A 19166-nucleotide genomic window follows, 5' to 3' on the forward strand; every position below is an offset into this window, starting at 1 on the left:
TATAAAAAATTTACTTGGTATATTTGTTCTTGGTTCTTCCTTCTGTTCTTCATTTCTTCATATTCATAATCCTATAACTGAAAAGCTATAAAATTAATAAAACTTAGCCTAATTAAATCTATATAAAAAATTTACTTGGTATACATGTCCTTGGTTCTTCCTTCTGTTCTTCATTTCTTCATCTTCATAGTCCTATAACTGAAAAGCTATTACATTAATAAAACTAATCCTAATTAAATCTATATAAAAAAAATTTACTTGGTATATTTGTCCTTGGTTTTTCCTTCTGTTCTTCATTTCTTCATCTTCATAGTCATATAACTGAAAAGCTAAAATATTAATAAAACTAATCCTAATTAAATCTATATAAAAAATTTACTTGGTACATGTGTTCTTGGTTCTTCCTTCTGTTCTTCATTTCTTCATCTTCATAGTCCTATAACTGAAAAGCTAAGATAACATTAATAAAACTAAGCTACATAAAATCTATATAAAAAATTTACTTGGTATATTTGTCCTTGGTTCTTCTTTCTGTTCTTCATTTCTTCATCTTCATAGTCCTATAACTGAAAAACTATAACATTAATAATACTAAGTCTAATTTTACTTGGTATTTTTGTCATTGGTCTTCCTTCTGTTTTTCAACTTCATAGTCGTATATCGGAAAAGCTAAGATAACATTAATAAAACTAAGCCTAATAAAATCTATATGAAAAATTTACTTTGTATATTTGTCCTTGGTTTTGTCTTCCTTCTGTTCTTTATTTTTTCATCTTCATAGTCCTATAACTGTAAAGCTATAACATTAATAAAACTAAGCCTAATCAAATCTATGAAAAAATGTACTTGGTATATTTGTTCTTGGTTCCTTCTGTTTTTCATTTCGTAATCTTTATAATTGTGCACCTGAAAAACTGGGATACAATAATAATAACTAGGCCTGGTGAAATCATTCTCATCCCTAATGATGGAAATGTCCTAATGGGTAAATCTCTCAAAAATAAAAAATGAATGAAAAAAATGTTTAAAAACAAAGAAACAAAAATGCCATGGCATGCCCTGTAACTTTTTGTTCTTTTGTTGCTCTCTTGATACTTGTTTCCTGTTGAAAATATCTCAAGAAAAATAGAATAGAAAATAATAAATATGACAAATGATAGCAATATATAGAGGCTATTACAGAAAAGGGATTCACTTTCAAATACGCAATATCAAAAGTATACATAAAACAGTATTAGTATGATTGTACTTTAAAAATTAGCATATTCTACAAAAAATGAATAGAAAAAATAACTGTTTTTAAATTAAAATGTCCATAATGATAAAACTATTTACGGTCTTGGTTGTTATGAAGCCATTACAAAATTGCATGATTCTTTAGTGTTAATTGAATATAAATATCTCAGTCAATTTTTAGCTAACAGGTTGGTAACACACAAAAACTATTATCAGATATAAATAGCACTATTCTCAGAGAAATCCCAATATTCCTAACAAAATACCATAAGTGATAAACATTAATCAACAAAAATTAAAACATTGTTGATATATTTATTGAAAATCAAAATAAATATTGGATATGGGAAAAACAAAGAGTAGTTTTGGTAAATCTGAATTTGTCCTATTTTCTTGAACTATAAGAAATTATGGTTAGTAAGAATGACGCCACCAAAAAGAGGCTTGTCAAACACTCTACATACTCGGATTCGTGAAATGCTTTGATTGTCATTTAAGTTCTGATTTGAAAAGAAGGTACTGACATTCAACTGTATTGCCATGTTTACTGTCATAAATATTAAAATAAAAACAGATAATTTTGACCACCAATTGCCAGATTCTATGGTCATTTATATTTTAGTATTGGCCGAACAAATATTGCTACTATGATTGCCATGCTGTGTATTCCCTCCCTTCATGGGCCCACCAATCACCAGAACCCCATCCCCCCTCCCAACCCCTGTGTATGTGAGTGTAGTATATTTGTTTTTTGTTTTGTTTTGTTTTTTGATGGAGATTCATCGACAGAAGAGACAAACCATGCCGGCCTGGTTTGTTTTCCGAAGACGATTCCAAACAAAGAACAAACAGTGTTGATAAAGTACCGGTAATAGATTAGATTTGTGTGTTAGGTAGCATTGACAACCATGAATAGACTTTATTTAGTTCGTACTGATTACAAATGTTATCAAAATGAGTAAATAAGACAATAATGAGATATCATAGCATTATATTTTGAATGCTCATTTCTTATTAATAAGAAAAGTAATTGTATAATTAAGTTATATGACAAATATGTTGAATGACGCCGCCTCCTTCATGCCAAATTATTCAAGTAATCACAAGAATGTATGTTTAGAATGGAATGTAGTGATGAAATGGAAGATTTAAAATACAAATTTAAACGATGTTTTGGTATAATAAATATATCCACTATTTAATTTTACATAAGACATGAACTATAAATTTTTAATTTTTCATAAATATGGAATCGAATATAGAAATTGTATTGTAGCGTAATGAGGAATACAAAAATTGATGTGGTTTCTAAACAATGGTTCGATCAAGAATCTGCTTCCGTTTAATAAAATCACAAGATTTACATGATTGGTCAATTCATTTGTTCTTGCATATAAGATTAAAGTACGTATGCCATTGGGAATAGTCTAAACTAGTCTCATGTCATTGGGTATAGTATAAAATAGTCTTATGACATTGGGTTTGGTCTTAAATGGTCTCATGTCATTGGGTATAGTATAAAATAATCTTATGACATTGGGTATAGTATAAAATAGTCCTATGGCATTGGGTATAGTATAAAATAGTCTCATGCCATTGGATATAGTCTGAAATAGTCTCATGTCATTGGGTATAGTATAAAATAGTCTTATGACATTGGGTTTGGTCTTAAATGGTCTCATGTCATTGGGTATAGTATAAAATAGTCTTATGACATTGGGTATAGTATAAAATAGTCTTATGGCATTGGATATAGTCTGAAATAGTCTTATGCCATTGGGTATAGTATAAAAAAAGTCTCATGCCATTGGATATAGTCTGAAATAGTCTTATGACATTGGGTATAGTAAAAAATAGTCTTATGACATTGGGTATAGTCTAAAATAGCCTCATGGCATTGGATATAGTCTGAAATAGTCTTATGCCATTGGGTATAGTATAAAAAAAGTCTCATGCCATTGGATATAGTCTGAAATAGTCTTATGACATTGGGTATAGTATAAAATAGTCTTATGACATTGGGTATAGTCTAAAATAGTCTCATGCCATTGGATATAGTCTGAAATAGTCTTATGCCATTGGGTATAGTATAAAATAGTCTCATGCCATTGGATATAGTCTGAAATAGTCTTATGACATTGGGTATAGTATAAAATAGTCTTATGACATTGGGTATAGTATAAAATAGTCTTATGGCATTGGGTATAGTATAAAATAGTCTCATGCCGTTGGGTTTGGTCTTAAATGGCCTCATGCAATTGGGTATAGTTCAGAATAGTCTCATGGCATTGGATATAGGCTAAAATAGTCTCATGCCATTTGGTATAGTCTAAAATAGTCTCATGCCATTGGGTATAGTCTAAAATAGTCTCATGCCATTGGATATAGGCTAAAATAGTCTCATGCCATTTGGTATAGGCTAAAATAGTCTCAAGTGCAGCTCAATGCATTTGTTTGCAAGTAGTTCTCAGACATGTTTGATAAAACTCTCTTTCAGATTTGAATACTCAGTTTTACCATTTTTTTATGATTCCAGATTCCAAGTTCTTTAATTGAGAAAACCTGTAGAAAAAAATATACAATTAATCACAATGTCTATGATACGATTTTCTTTTTTGCATTCATATAATTAAGGAAATAAATCTTGTTGTATGAGAAGATCTTTTTAATTGTAGGCACGAGATAGGGTATTGATTGATCCCATGTGATATAATTCCAATTTTTTCCAAGGTTTGCAGTGAAAATGGTGTAACGTGCTCAGACAATGGACTTACAAGCAGGCAACCTTTTGTCGCTCGCAGACCAAAATTAGAGGTTGCAAGTCATTGGCGCGCCGCACATGGTTTTAGAAAGTTAAAAACTTTTTCACACAGATCAGAAGTTATATTTTAAGCAGTACTTAAATTTACATTTGACTTGTTTGAGTTTTATAAGAAGAAGATGCTTTTTATAATAAAAATCAAGCAGTGATACATCTCCCGAATAGAATATCGATTTATTTAATCATTGCATTGCATCTCAAAAAAAACCAAGAGAATATTTTCTGCGCCATTAAACTCTTTGCACTTAGCATTAACTTTTTGCGTTTTGTTGATATTTGTCTATTTATAATTAAATTATAGTCTCATTAAACAAGGAATTGTGAATTATGTACTTGCTGGGTTATATTATGATTTAGTTTACACGTGTCTTACAATAAATTTTGTAACGTAAAGAATATAAGCGTCGAAACAGTTTTTATGTTACTATAATTCAGTGACACGTCGCGGGTCGGATTATATTACTCTGCGGGTGGTATCTGGCCCGCGGGCCGTAGGTTGCCGACCCCCGACTTACAGCATAACATTCAATGCAATTTTATGAATTCGTATGGGTTAGTAAATATGACCCAATAATAATTTGCTTTTATTTCGCATTTGTTATGCTGATGAAAACGGTATAGATATCCATTTTAACAAATTCATTACATCAGTGATTTCAACATTTCTACCCCCGCAAACTGACAACACCAAATAAAATAAACTCGAGTACCGGCATCAGAATATTGAAATATTAATATTGATTTTTAAGCTAACGTAAGCATGTAAGTGAAACAGGTATAACCTATACATCGTCTCAACTTATTGTTTCTCACTTTTTTTTACTGCGTGAAATTATAAAATTTGACACTAAAACATGTTAATCAACTTTACGTTACTTGATTTGATCTCACAGATTAAATGTTAAATGACTTACGAATAAAAATATTAAATTCAAAAATTTAATTTTGATTGGTCTCATTATCGGGTCTTGCATGTTTCACAAATACATCGAACATTCTGAAACTAAATTTGTACAACCCTAGCGTCATCGAATATCGGCGTAATAAAAATCGAAACACATAAATAGCATTGTGACAAAAAGTCGTAAAAACTAATTGTTTTTGACTCGATTTTTCGAATAATGACACGTTTCCTAGAATTTTCCCACTAACCATATAAACTTTCTTATGTTTCATAGTCATGTCATCTTCATGTTTTTTTCTCGCAAACTCAAAGGGCATTTTTATTGGAGGTGGCTATGATGACTATCTTGCGACAGAGTTTGGAATTAAATATGAAAAAATTATACTTTAGTTATCAGATTTTTTACGCATTTGAATGATATAAATAAAAGATCGCATTTAATGGCTCTTGAACAAATCTGGGTCGGGCATTTAAAACTAATTTGATGCATTTGTAATCCAAATTTATAGGTGAATCAACAGACAACAAGTCAATATATACTTTCTTACTATTATTATATACTTTCTCGAGTCGAAAGTCGCAAAATGCTTCGAACCCCTGAATTGTCGACTGACCGGCAAACGGACTGCGAATTCTGAGAAGTCAGATTTACAGAAATGAAACCCAAAACAACGACTTTTAAAGAGCGAAGCAAGTTCAGTACTCAAAAGGCTCATTGAGAGTAGGGCAATTTGAACGTTTACGCAAGTTGCAACAAATTGTTATGGACAAATGCTTGTTCGGTAAGGGAAAATGTTTCCAGGCGATTTTTATCGAAAACATCTATAAACTAGATAACTCTTTCCACACTTGAAAAAAGTCATAGCTTCAAATACTTTTTGACTCAACATAGTTCTTCGGCGTCACGAAACCGCCAGAAGAAGACTTGGAAAATGGATATCGAATTGCTAACATTTCCATTAGAGATAATTTGTATAAAAGTAGCCGAGAAAAGAATCTAGCAGCAAATTTCTCACTGAATTTTTTTTTAATTTGATGTGACAATAAATTTGAAAAACAGTTTCTAGAAATTTATGCGTTTTAAGTCATAACTTTTGCAAGGACCCCTAATAATGCCTCAAGATCAATAACAAGAAGACACTATTTTGTGCCTGCAAATAATAGAAAGCCTAAGTTAATTTAAAATGCGGCCCGCGGTTTTACCCAGGTAAATATATGTGGCCCGCCTGCGAAAAAGGTTGCACACCCCTGATTTTAAGAGATGATTCAAACAAATCTCACAATTCTCACAAGTTTCATGGAAATTTCCGTTTTTCTCCGATTTTTCTCAAAACGTGGTGTTTTTCTCAAATTTAACACTTTGTGCATTAGTCACAAAATTCCTTTGTACATATTCATAATACACATCATTTAAGATTAAAAAATAAATATATCACATGAAAAGAAATTGATGTTTGCGATCGGGACGCGTTAATTGGTTTGAGTGCATTGTAAACTGACGCTAATGATCTCGGCATTCGATTAGAAAACTCATAGCACAACGTCGTATTTTGTATTTTACATATTCCAAAATTAACTAATTTTTAAATTTCTTTCTAATTGCATGTAATATTAAAAATGTCAATATAAAATTTTGGCAGCGAAATATCCGAATTAACTAGTTTTGCTGAAATAGCTAAAAATAAGTCAGAATCCCGTTTATACTCGCGAGGGTGGGGATGTACATGGCTCATAGTTCAGATACACCTAATTTTAAAACATTTTTGACCATATAAAAGCTAAATATATCGGAAATATCGGTATACATTTAGCCGATACCGATACAATACTAATGTCAAAAAATCGACCGATACTGCCGATACCGATACATCGGTACATCTCCACATCAGACTATAGGACACAACAGAGAATATTGCTCTAGGTAACGGGTTGTTCCGAATGATTGTTGCTATCTTTTAACGCCAAATTCCGAATGATTGTTGCTATCTTTTAACGCCAAATTACGGTTTTGTTGGGCAGAATAGTTAAATCGATGGGACAATTATACGAAATTTGAAATGGTCTGGTTCCTCCATACTTTGCCATTAAAAATTGATATGTGCGCATTGGTGCTTAAACAGGAGAAAACGAACGAAGGAAAGCAATCTTACTGCTACAAGATAAGTTCATACTCAATATACAAAAAGAATAATTTGTCACATATTTCGCACAAAAATTACAAACGATTTATCCATCCACGGCCACAAATTTTAAGAGATGAGTTACATGAGCGAGTACAAACCATAATTTGCAAAGAAAATAATTATTTTCAGAGAGATATACAGAAAACGTCTGTAAATTGTTACAATAAAATACGTGCGCCATATCACGAATTTCAAATTAAACATATCTGCAGGAGTATTTTCACATGTGTAAAAAGATGGGTAAATAAAAGATTTCGTAAAATTATTCCGGAGGGCCTTCTTCGAACCCCCGGATACAACTCCCACGAACGCTATGGGTACAATCGAACTCAAGGTAAAACAAACACCGCTATTGACAGTGCCGTACTCATTACACCATATTTACTGAATATTGGTCCAGTTAGTGAGTTGTTCAGAATGGTTGTTTTCATCTTTTACCGTTAAATTACGTTTTGTTGGGCAGAATAGTTAAATACACGGCGCGATTCTACGAAATGAAATGGTCTGGTTCTAATAGACTTTGCCGCAGTAAATTATGAGCGCATTGGTGCTTAAACTGGCGAAAGGGGTAACGAAGAAATGAAATCTCTCTGCTATGAGATAAGTTTATACTCAATATACAAAACAAATAATTTGTCCCAGATTTTGCCCAATAATAACATAAATTACCTATTTGGAATAACCTTTAATTACAGTGATGTTTAACCGAGTATACTATAATACTTAAGTGTATACTAAGTCAGATGCCAGGTATACAAATAACAATTGGTATACGCTGAACTACAGCCTGATTTAAATAAATTTCCCGGGCCGTTTTGTGTTTTTGAACGGGTACAGGTCTCGTCCGAAATCGGGACTCACTTTTCTTAAAGTGTTTATCGGCCACGGCCACAAATTTTGAGAGATGAATTACATGAGCGAGTAGAAACCATAAAATGCAAAAAAATAATTATTTACAGAGAGATATACGGAAAAAGTCTGCGGCTACGTTATTTCTGAGTACAATCGATAGCCATAAAGCAACATTAATTTTGACTAGTTTGGTAATTCAGCCATAAATTCAGCCATAAATTAGCCATTTAGCCATAATTTAGCTATAAATTAACTTTAATTTTGACGTAGTTTGGTTGTTTAGCACACATAATATTTTGTGACCAGAGTAAGGCTTATATCATGACTTCACTAAACAACTTTATACTTTATAATATTAAAAAACCTTCGTTATTTGCAAGGTACATACGAAGAAAATGAAAATATCACTATTTTAGTGTATTAGAAATGGATATTTCGTACAAAGCCCTCAAAACTAATGCAAAAATGTGAGATTTGATAAAAACCACATGCGCCAGGTTTTAAAAAACAAATAAGTGATTATCTAGTTTGGGATAGGAACAATTTGTAAATTTGTATTTCCAGCGCAATCTGCATTTCTAACTCAAACCCTGACAGGATAATTATTAATTTATTATCTGAACGTTAGCGGGGGTGTTTTGTTTTTACCGGAGAAAGGGGTGTAACAAAGATCCCTAAATTGATCCTAAATATGCAAAGGAAAATGAAGGAATCAAAAAACTTCGATTACATACTTGCTCTGCTGGCCAGACTCGATAAGCTCTCATCTTGATCAGTGATGAATATCAGACAAATGACCACGACGAAACTTTTTTGATGAAATTGATGTACCGTCTTTCTAACGTTCAAGCAGTCTCTTAGCAGGCTGAAAATTAATGTATTTTTAGTTCATTCTAAAATTATCAGAGGTGTATTTAGCTTAGGATTGCGACTCAAAAAGAGTGAAAAGTTCTAATCCTAAATTGTTACAATAAATAATTTCACATTGGAATTAATTGAAACTCGTATTGTGCCTAATCACTAATTCCAAATTAGACAGCTAAACGTGAAAGTTTGGATATCAATGGTGGAATATAGAAAATTTTACATAAGTAAAAAACTAGATAATGGAAAGACTTCATGGCATGAAAATATTTCAGAAGATCCTCATAGAACACCTGGAACAGATCGACCCCAGGGGTTCGGTTTAATCAAACCCAGTTTAAAAAACACCGTTATAGACAATGTCATGCTTATTACGCCATATTTACTGGTTATTGCTCAAGTTAAAGGGTTGTTTAGAATGGTTGTTGCTACATTTTAACGCTAAATTACGGGTATGTTGGGCAGAATAGTCATCTCTACGATGCGATTCTACGAAATGAAAATGGTCTGGTTCTAACAGACTTTGCTATAGAAAATTTATAGGCGCGCATTGTTGCTTGAACTAAACAAAAGCCGAACGAAGATATGTAATTTTTCTTTTTCTGCTATAAGATAAGATTATACTCAATATATAAAAAAAAAATTACCGCAGAATTCCCAAAAAATTACAAATATTACTTATTTGGAATGATCTTTTAGTGCAGTGACATTTAACGGGTAACGGGTAAATTTCTCAGATATTGGGGAGACAAATTATTTTGAAAATAACACGGACACGATATAAAATTGAAAGCATATAAATGTCAACTATCAGCTAATATTCACTAATGCAGAATAAACTCTACCTACGAAATTAATTCGTTCCGAGAGCGCCATCGTACGTAGAAAATTCTATAAGTAGGGACGCGTTTTACATGTAAATACCCGAATCCGTTCCAAGCACACACAAAACTCGGACATGATATTGTACAAATTATAGTAATGGTTAAACCCCGCATAATAAATAGAAAGGTACATGTGGAAAGAAGGAAGAACAGAGAAATAACGAATGAAAATTACGAACGGTAAGTTTGTTTACCATCGTCATAATCGAATGAGTGAATTCGATTCCAATTTTCATCCGCTAATGATGGAGAATTAAGACCGTAAAACGTGTTTTATTTTTCGACTCGGCGCTGATTTAAATATTTCATGTCGGCTGTTGTGATTTTACTTTTGCTTACAAATTAATACCGCCAACTTAAACTGAACGATATTGCCATCAACAACGTGGGGGATAACGATAAAATCTGCGAGATGGATACTAAATAATATATATCTAAGATATATTTTATACACTGTAAATTGCAAGAATAAAAAAATTTTTCGTTATGTGCGGTCACTATCGAAACTGAAGATGAAAACAATTAATTAGGGCACAATTTGCTTTTAGATTTATTGCCGAGAACGCACAGACTATCTGGACTAAATTGAAATTTACGATAATATTTTTAAAACATTTTCAATCAAAAAATCCTCGACGTCTTATAAATCACTTCAAGTCGGCGCTTATTGAAATCCTTTCATGCCGGCTGTACCTTAGTCGAAGCAATACTTTTATGGAAATAATTTTCGTAAGTTGGATTTTTCGTATCCAGAGCCTTTCGTAACTAGCGTTTCTACTGTATCGCATCCCCGGTCAGTAATGATAATATTGTTCGCTCAAAATTGGGACCGTAATTTACAAACTGTGATACAAATCCTACACAGAAGATAAAAATCGGAATAAAATTAATTTGTGTTGTTAGTGAGCTCCTTAATAGTTGTCTTTAACATCTTCACCGAATTCACAATTCTGTCAGAAATATAAAAACCAAACTACGATATCCGCCGTTGCGTGAGAATTAATATTTGCTAGTGAATAAAATAGTTTGACAACGTTAATTGGAGTGTCGGCCGCCGAAACGATCGCGGTGACAAAAAATTCACTGCAGCCTTCGATTATGACAAAATTATGAAATAAAAAACGCCGCATTGTTACGGAGTTTTCAGTCTTCTAGTGAAATCCAAAAAAAAAAAATTTATTGTCACGGCGATCGTTTCGGCGGCCGACATCCCAACTAATGTTGTTTGAAATGACAACACTCATTATTCGGTGTTCGTTTAAAATATGAGTTGAATAATAAATACGATTTTGCCCGCCACTAATCACGGCGCATGTAAATAATCATTGAATGGCAAAGAAAAATAAACTTCATTGACAATAAATTCCTGGTAATAGTTTCACTTTTCACGAATTTGATCGGCGCTACATGCGAGCGTGTTTTTGTACGTATAAACCGTTATGACGCTAGTTATAAGTTCTCTCCAAAATTAGTTTTCGCGATTTTCTAATGTTTTATTTCTAAATGCGGGTACCCGCTGACTACGGATTAATGGTGATGTTTGAAATAGGACTTGCGAAATATTTACCAAACACCGTCAGGCAAAGAGAGGCGGGCTACACGTGACTGTGGAATTTCGCTGTGAAGGACGCATATCTTTCAGTTTATTAAACGCCTTACGTCGTCGTGAATTGCACTTTTGCTTCACTGTTTCAATTTCATCGTAATCCCCCGTTGGAAAAATCCTGGCTGCGCTCTGGTTATACTATATACCCAGGTGTATACCAAATCAAACAAAAAGTATTATCGGTGGAGAGATATACAAAAAAGACAGTACTCCCAAATTAGGCCATAATTTCTGGTACAAATACTACGGAAATACACTCGGCTAGTACCCGAACTCGTAATATAACTAAAATAGTATTGAAACAAAATTATGGTCTAACCCTAATCTGGTACACATACTACGTTCCAGTGTCGCCATCTTGGTACACATACTTCGGGAGTACCGAAAAGTCTGTGGCTACGTTGTTCGCTAATTTCTAAGCAAAAGCTATAGTTATAAATCAACGTCAATTTTTACGTTTTTTGTTAGCAGTAATTTAGAACACATAATATTTGCGACCAGAGTAAGACTTCTGTCATAACTTCACTAAACAACCCTTTTCTACCTTATATTATTAAATAACTTTTGTTATTTGCATACGAAAAAAAAATTAAAAAATATGTAACACGTAGTAAAAGGTTTAAAAGCAATATTTTAGTATATTAGATTGGGATATTTTGTACAAAAACTTCGACACTAAGTTACAAATTAGTAACTATCTAGTCAGGGTTACGAACAAATTGAAAATTAATTATTTATCTATAGGGGTTGCGCAAAACATCCTTAGATTGGATCTAAAACTCTTTGAAAAAAAATCAAAATATTTCGATTACATACTTGCTTTGCATACTGGCCAGATTCGATAGGCTTTCATTTTGCTCAGTGATGAATACCAGACAAATGACGAGACATTTCTTTTGATGAATTGATGTACTGTCTTGCTAACTTTCAAGCAGTGTCTTAGAAAACTGAAATTAAATGTGTTTTAGTTGATTCTCAAATTATCAGTGACGTATATCGAGGGTATGGCAGGTATAGCTCCTACCATTGGCAATTCTGGATTGCGGCGCAAAAAGAATGAAAAGTTCTAATCGTAAGTTGTTACAATAAAATATTTGTGCCATATCACGATTTTTCAAATTAAACAGATGAACGTGGACGGTGTTTATCTATCCACGGCCACAAATTATGCGTGATGAATTACATGAACGAGTAGAAACCATAATATGCGAATAAAATAATTATTTGCGGAGAGATATACGGAAAAAGTCTGCGACTACGTTCTTTCTGAGCACAATCTATAGTCACAAATTAACGTTAATTTTGACGTGGTTTGTTAATTTAGCACACATAATATCTTGTTACCAGAGTAACACTTCTGTCGTGACTTTGCTTAACAACTTTTTTTCTATTTTAGATTATTCGTTGTTTGCAAGGTACATACAAAGAACATAAAAATTGAAAAATAGGTACCACGTAGTAAAAGGTTCAAGAGCACTGTTTCAGTGTATTAGATCGGGATGTTTTGTACAAAGCCCTTGACACCAATGCAAAAATGTGATATTTGATAAATACTTGCGCCAAGTTTTAAAAATAAGTAATTATCTAGTTCGTGTAAATTTATATTTTCAGCGGAATCTGCATTTCTAACCCAAACCCTGACAGAATAATTACAAATTTATTATTCTGAACGTTAGCGGGGGTGTTTTGTTTCTACCGGGAGAGGAGGTGTTGAAAGATCCTTAAATTGATCCTAAATATGCAAATGAAATTGAAAGACTAGATTTCGATTACGTACTTGCTCTGCTGGCCAGACTCGATAAGCTCTCATCTTGATCAGTGATGAATACCAGACAAATGACCACGACGAAATTCATTTGATGAAATCGATGTACTGTCTTTCTAACGTTCAAGCAGTCTCTTAAAGGCTGAAAATTAATGTATTTTTAATTCATTCTAAAATTATCAGAGGTGTATTTAGCTTAGGATTGCGACGCAAAAAGAGTGAAAACCTCAAATCGTAAATTAATAAAATAAATAATTTTAAATTAGATATAATTGAAACTCTTATTGTGACTAATCAATAATTCCAAATTAAACAGCTAAACGTGGAAGTTTGGATATCTGTGGTGGAATATAGAAAATTTTACATAAGTAAAAAACCAGGTAATGGAAAGACTTCATGGCATGAAATTATTTCAGAGGACCTTCATAGAACACCTGGAACAGATCGACCCCAGGGGTTCGATTTAATCGAACCCAGTTTATTAAACACCGTTGTAGACAGTGTCGTGCTCATTACGCCATATTCATTCGTTATTGCTCCAGTAAGGGTTGTTTAGAATGATTGTTGCTACATTTTAACGCTAAATTACGGGTATGTTGGGCAGAATAGTCTAAAGTGCGATTCTACAAAATGAAAATGGTCTGGTTCTAACAGACTTTCCATAGAAAATTTATAGGCGCGCGCTGTTGCTTAAATTATAGAAAAGACGAACAAAGAAACGCAATTTTTCTGCTATAAGATAAGCATATACTTAATATATAAGAATCAAATTTGAAGCAGATTTCCCAAAAAATTACAAATACTACGGAAGTCACTCGGATAGTCCCCGAGCACGTAATAGAACTAAAATAAGGGTATAAAATAAGGGAACTATATTATGGCCTAACCCTAACCTGGTACACATACTACGTTCTGGTGTCCGCCATATTGCTACACATACTTCGGGAGTACCGAAAACTCTACAGCTACGTTATTCGCTAATTTCTAAGCAAAAGCTATAGTTATAAATCAACGTCAATTTTTACGTTTTTTGTTAGCAGTAATATAGCACACATAATATCTTGTGACAAGAGTTAGACTTCTGTCATGATTTCACAAAACAACTCCTTTTTCCAATTTATAATATTAAATACCCTTTGTTATTTACAAAAACTTCTACACTAAAGCAAAAATGTGACACTCAATAAAAACACAAAGGTGAAGTTTTGAATTAGTAACTATCTAGTTAGGGTTAAAAACAAATTGAAATTTTTTAATTTCCATCGCAATCTATAGGGGTTGTGCAAAAGATTCTTAGATTGAACCTAAATATGCAAATTATATTGAAAGAATTAAAAAGATTTCGATTACATACTTGCTTTTCTGACCAGACTCGATAGGCGTCTATCTCAATCAGTTATGAATACCAGGCAAATGACGAAGCAATTCTTTTGATGAAATGATGTACTGTCTTGCTAACTTTCAATCAGTGTTGGGGAAAGCTGAAAATAAATTTATTTTTAGTTTATTCTCAAATTATCAGTGGCGTATTTAGGGTGTTACAGCTATAGCTCCTACCATTGACGACTTAGGATTGCGGTGCAAAAAGAGTGAAAAGTTTTAATCCTAAATTGTTACAAAAAATAATTCCTGCCTTATCACGAATTCAAAATGAAGGTAAGCAGCTAAACGTGGAAGTTAGATATCTGTAGTGGAATATAGTAAATTTTACATAAGTAAAAAGCTGAGTAAAGGAAAGATTTCGTAAAATTATTTCAGAGGAGGACCTTCAGGTTCGGTTTAATCAAACCAAGTTTAAAAAAATACCGTTATAGACAGTGTCGGGCTCATTACGCCATATTCACGGGTTATTGCTTCAGTTAAAGGGTTGTTTAGAATGATTTTTGCTACCTTTTCAACGCTAAATTACGGGTATGTGGGACAAAATGCGATTCGACGAAAATTCGACGAAAATTCGACGAAAATTACGGGTATGTGGGACAAAGTGCGATTCGACGAAATAAAATAGTCTGGTTCTAACAGATTTGGCCTTAAATAAATATAAGCGCGCAAACTGGCGAAAAGGGGAACGACGAAATGCAATTTATCTGCTATAATTTAAGCTTATACTAAATATACAAAAAAGATAATTTGTCGCAGATTTCCCCCAAAATTACCTGCTTGGAGTGATCTTTTAGTGCAGTTATATTCAACCGGATATACCATAAATAAACAGGTGTATACCAAGATAGATCCCGGCTATACAAATAGCAATTGGCATACGATGGTACACTAGAGCTATAGCCTGATTCAAACAATCAAATTTCCCGGCCGTTTTTTGTTTTTGAACGCGCACAGGTCCTGTTCAACTTCGGGCTCAAAAATTTATGAAGTATTTGTCTGTCCACGCCTCGAAATTTCCGAGTACAAGCTATAGTCACAAATAAAAGTCAGTTTTTCCCTTTTACACATAATATTTTGTGACCAGCGTAAGACTCCTATCATGACTTCACCAAACAACCTTTTCTGCGCTATTTTATTAAATAATCTTTGTTATTTGCGAGGTATATACGATGAAAATAAAAATTGAACAAGGTGTAACATGTAGTAAAAAGGCGAACAGCGCATTTTAGCATATTAGATTGGAATATTTTGTAAAAAGCACTCGACAATAATGCAAAAATGGGCGCTTGTGAAGTATGCGTACCAAGATGGCGGACACCATAATATGTGTACCAGGTTAGAGTTAGGCCATAATTTTAGGTACAAATACTACGGGAGTCACATGGCTAGTCCCAGAACTCCTAAAAGAACTAAAATAAGGAAAATTGCAATAAAATCATAGCCTAACCCTAACCTGGTACACATACTACGTTCCGGTGTCCGCCATGGTACGTGTACTTCAGGAGTACCCCAGAATATGAGACTTGATAAAAACACCTTCGCCAAGTTTTAAAATAGCAAATCAGTAACTAGTTAGAGTTAGGAACGATTTTAAAATTTGAATTTTCAACGCAATCTTCATTCTCGACCAGAACCTTAACCGAGTAGTTAATAATTTTCTTATTTTGAGGGTTTGTGGGAGTGTTTTGTTTTTGACCGGGGGAATTGTTCAACCAACCAACGATCCTTAGATTGAACCTAGTTATACCATTAAAATTGAAAGATTTCGATTACATACTTGCTTTGCTGGTCAGACTCGATAGGCTTCTACCTTACTGAGACGACTTTCTCTTATTGATGAAGTAGTTATACTGCCTTGTCAACCTTCAACAAGTGTTTAAGAAAGCTGAAAATAAATGTATGTGACATGATCGTCGTATTTTCACCAAAATAATAACGTACGAGTATCTCAATTCAACAACGGCCCTTCGAAATTGTGATCCGACTATCAAGGGGTCGCATTTTTAAACTTTTGCGTAGATACATCCCTGCAAATAGTTCAGAGATTTTCCCTAAATTTATGAAATATTACTTATTTGGAATGGTCTGTACGTACATTGTGTTGCACCTCATGTTGTAAATGACGAGTAAACTATTAACAATTATGTTAAAATTCACCTTCTTATGAGAATCCTCTACAGTCACAGATATCTGCAGCCATTTAATTTCATAAGATACTACTCGCAGTTTTCGAATTATATAACGGAGTACAGTTATTACGACAAGAAACTGTCCAATGACGCTTTTATAACTGTTTATGGAATATATGACTTATTATTTCTGTTAAGTATGTGGAATTACCATATTGATTACGGGAATCCATGGATGTCTAAAAGTCAAATAAAATGTATAAATATTACCTGTAGATTTTTCTTCGGTTTCGTTACATCGTGTCTTCGCATCTTCAATTTCAACATCAACAACAGTTCTGCATCTGAAAAGGTAAGATATTAATAATAAACTGTTGCGGAACTTTCTAATGCCGGAATGGGAATACGTCTATCCACAATAACTTGTATATAAACGTAAAAAAGCAAAGTATATATAGGACTTCTATCGGGCGCGACTTAAAAAGTGTGAGAATCACTGAATTCTAGGATATATATAATATGCGAGGACTCCTGAGAAAATATCGAATATCTGATGAATGAAACCACAGAGCTATTGTATTACCTTTGTATCTTTCCCTAACTCGTCAATTTAGAATGAGTCTCAGGTATGTTAAGATTTTTAGTTCATATTGAAAATAATAGGAAATTGTAATTTCAACCAAAAGATTTAGAAATCAGTTTATGAAAAGCAATACGTACAAAAATTGAGATAGTAAGCAACAACATTAACCAAATCAATAAAAAATATAGAGTTTTACGGAAACCATATAACAGCTTTACAAACACTTGTTAATATTTAGCTCACCTGAATATTATTCCAAAGAGACAAACTGATAAAGAGTAATATTCCAGCACCAACCACACACAAAATCGACCGCACTCCATCATGTAGATTTGCTACTGAGGCGTTGTCGCTTGTGCTTTCCGCGCGAAGAGTGGACGAAAACGCTAATTAGTCCTTTGTAATTAAACGTTTTTAATTAGTCCGTTATTCCAGGATCCAACAACCCTGGATCGCTACGAGCGGATCACGCTTTCTGACACGTGATCACAAAACATAAACAATGCAAATGACATTTGGTATTTGCTTAATATTACTTGTGATTGTTTGAATGCCCAATTTACACTAATTTCTCCGTCCAAACCAAACCTTGGAGACATAACATACATAGCAATATAATCGAGTTACATGTAAAAGTCCTGTTTAATTTCCCAGACCGATGGTAACAATTGATAAAGACTCGATTTAGCGCAGAGCTATACCCAAAATGAAGTTGCGACACCGCAGGTGAGACGCAGCAACGAAGTTTTGGGGTTGCAACGAATACTCGAATTTCACACGTATAAATCCCACTATTTTAAAACATTGCATAGAATCAGAGAAGCGCTGGGCTTACATCAAACTGTAAAAGTTTTAGAAGCACAGATTTAGCAAACTCTCAAATCAGTGATTCGTAACCTTTTCGAGCCATCAGAGAACCCTTTTATTACTCAGGGAATTTCGTCAAATCCCAAAGTTTTGAACGGTAGAAACCAGGGGTGCAACCAGAACCTCATAGGGGGAGTGAATTTTGTGCAAGGTATAGAACAGGGGTGGGTACCTTTTTCGGCTTACGTGCCAAAATCGGCTAAATTTAATTACAAATTTTTTCGCGTGCCGACAAAAATGAAAAACAATGCTTTGCTACTTCAAAGCAAAAATACACATGAATAAACCCTTTAAACATGCACAGACAGATTCACTATTCGGAAAAATATCAGTCCGACAAATATATGTGATTACTTTTTTTATTCTATATATACCGTGTTTCCCCGAAAATAAGGCTGAGTCTTATTTCAATTTTCTTCCAAAAATAACACTAGGGCTTATTTTCGGAGGATGTCTTATATTTTCAACTATCAAAAACAAAATTACAAAGTAGAGAATTGCGAGATTTTTCAATATATATAATAAGAAAACCGATATTCATTTACTTATAAATAACACATTTTTATTCGAAATAACTGCAAAACATAGATTATTAATCATTTAAAACGTGTAAGAGAGATTTCTTGCTATCGATTAAATAAACAAATTCGCGTTATTGAGTAGGTCTTATTTAAAGGGGAGGGCTTATATTGAAATCATTTTAAAAATTCAGTCCAGGTCTTATTTTCAGGGTAGGTCTTATTTTCGGGAAGACACGGTATCAGTGAGACCTCTACTGCTGCATTACCGCTGATAGAGATTGGACATTGGGTTTATATTTTGTAACGTTTAAAGAAATACACGACATACTGATTTCATGTTTTAGGCTACTTATGTTGCGAGACTAAATAAAGTTTATAGCTGAGAACAGAGATCCAAGTTTATGTAGGATAAAACACGGACAGAAATGCAGTTGCAAAATTTTTAGGCTACGAAATATTTTCGGGAATGGCATCCCAATCGCGCTATAGTTCGTTTTCTGCACTTCTCTCTTGTATTCCCTTTCCTAATCGATTATATTTCCTTCTAAATCAATTTATAACAGTGAGT

At 33.3% G+C, this 19166-nt stretch overlaps 1 long non-coding RNA gene across 1 annotated transcript; it reads right to left on the reverse strand.

Moving 5' to 3' along the window:
* Positions 1 to 3149: 3149 nt before the first annotated feature.
* On the reverse strand, positions 3150 to 17576 carry LOC120326307 (uncharacterized). The gene is made up of 7 exons (XR_013480353.1): positions 17454 to 17576; positions 16898 to 16971; positions 16276 to 16383; positions 14470 to 14596; positions 13128 to 13257; positions 12167 to 12297; positions 3150 to 3798 (listed from the first exon to the last, which is right to left on the reverse strand). It is a non-coding gene; the product is annotated as an uncharacterized LOC120326307 (long non-coding RNA).
* Positions 17577 to 19166: the final 1590 nt, after the last annotated feature.

This window comes from Styela clava, chromosome 14 (assembly GCF_964204865.1).
Source record: "Styela clava chromosome 14, kaStyClav1.hap1.2, whole genome shotgun sequence".
In the NCBI taxonomy this organism is placed as follows: Eukaryota; Metazoa; Chordata; class Ascidiacea; order Stolidobranchia; family Styelidae; genus Styela; species Styela clava.